The sequence below is a fragment of the Crocodylus porosus genome, unplaced genomic scaffold (assembly GCF_001723895.1).
Source record: "Crocodylus porosus isolate Cpor-Errol unplaced genomic scaffold, CroPor_comp1, whole genome shotgun sequence".
In the NCBI taxonomy this organism is placed as follows: domain Eukaryota; kingdom Metazoa; phylum Chordata; order Crocodylia; family Crocodylidae; genus Crocodylus; species Crocodylus porosus.
In genome coordinates, this window is record NW_017728915.1 from 4,342,047 (window position 1) to 4,342,903 (window position 857).

Here is an 857-nt window from a genome sequence, read left to right on the forward strand (position 1 = left end):
TTTCCCAGCATTCCTGAGCTCATTGATCTTCGTACAGTTTCCAATGGGGGCTCCCACTGGAACCCTCCCATTCCCTGCCCAGGTACACGGTCAGTTTGTTTGTGTAGTGCCATATACGGCGTCAGGTGTGTTGTGAATTGTTTTATAAATATTTTTAGAATGTTTTGAAAATGTGGGTTGCTGTTCGGCTTGGTCTCCCCCTTGCCTAGCTTGCCAAGATCTATAATAGTTAACCTTCTTACCCATGTGGGGGGTGCAGGGGGGTGCTCATTCAGATGTAAGTGGTGGTGCGTAATTCTCCCCTCCCCCAAACTACTCACAGTTTGAAAGCAGCAAAACCCCTATCCCAGTCCAGATTTCTTCCTCCTTCCTGACCGTCCTCCCCTCCACTCCCTGTCTGCAACACAGATTTAAAGTGTAAATGAATTTATTTTAACACAACCGAGAGAAAGGACAAAGCACTCCTGGGTGTTGTTGTCAGCAATATATCCTGCCAGATAATCACACACAGGGGCCGCCTGACCAGGCTCTCCTTGAGGATATCTCCTTGGTCCGTGTGCTGCTGCTGCTGCCTGGACAGGTCTCTGTTGTCTGGCCACTGCCTGTCGTGCTTCTTCTTCCCACAACTACTTGAAAACCTCTCTGCGGCTCTCATAGATATTGTGCAGCACGCAGGCTGCCACTACAAAGGCCGTGATATTTTCTTGTTTCATCTCGATGAGCATGATGCATAAAGCGGTTCATTTCTCTGGAGGCCACAAAAATCACAGACACACACTCATTAGATGGCACAAAAGGTGTATTTGCAAATAGGGTCAGAGCAGAGTCAAAAACTCAGATTACTCTGAACCCACAAA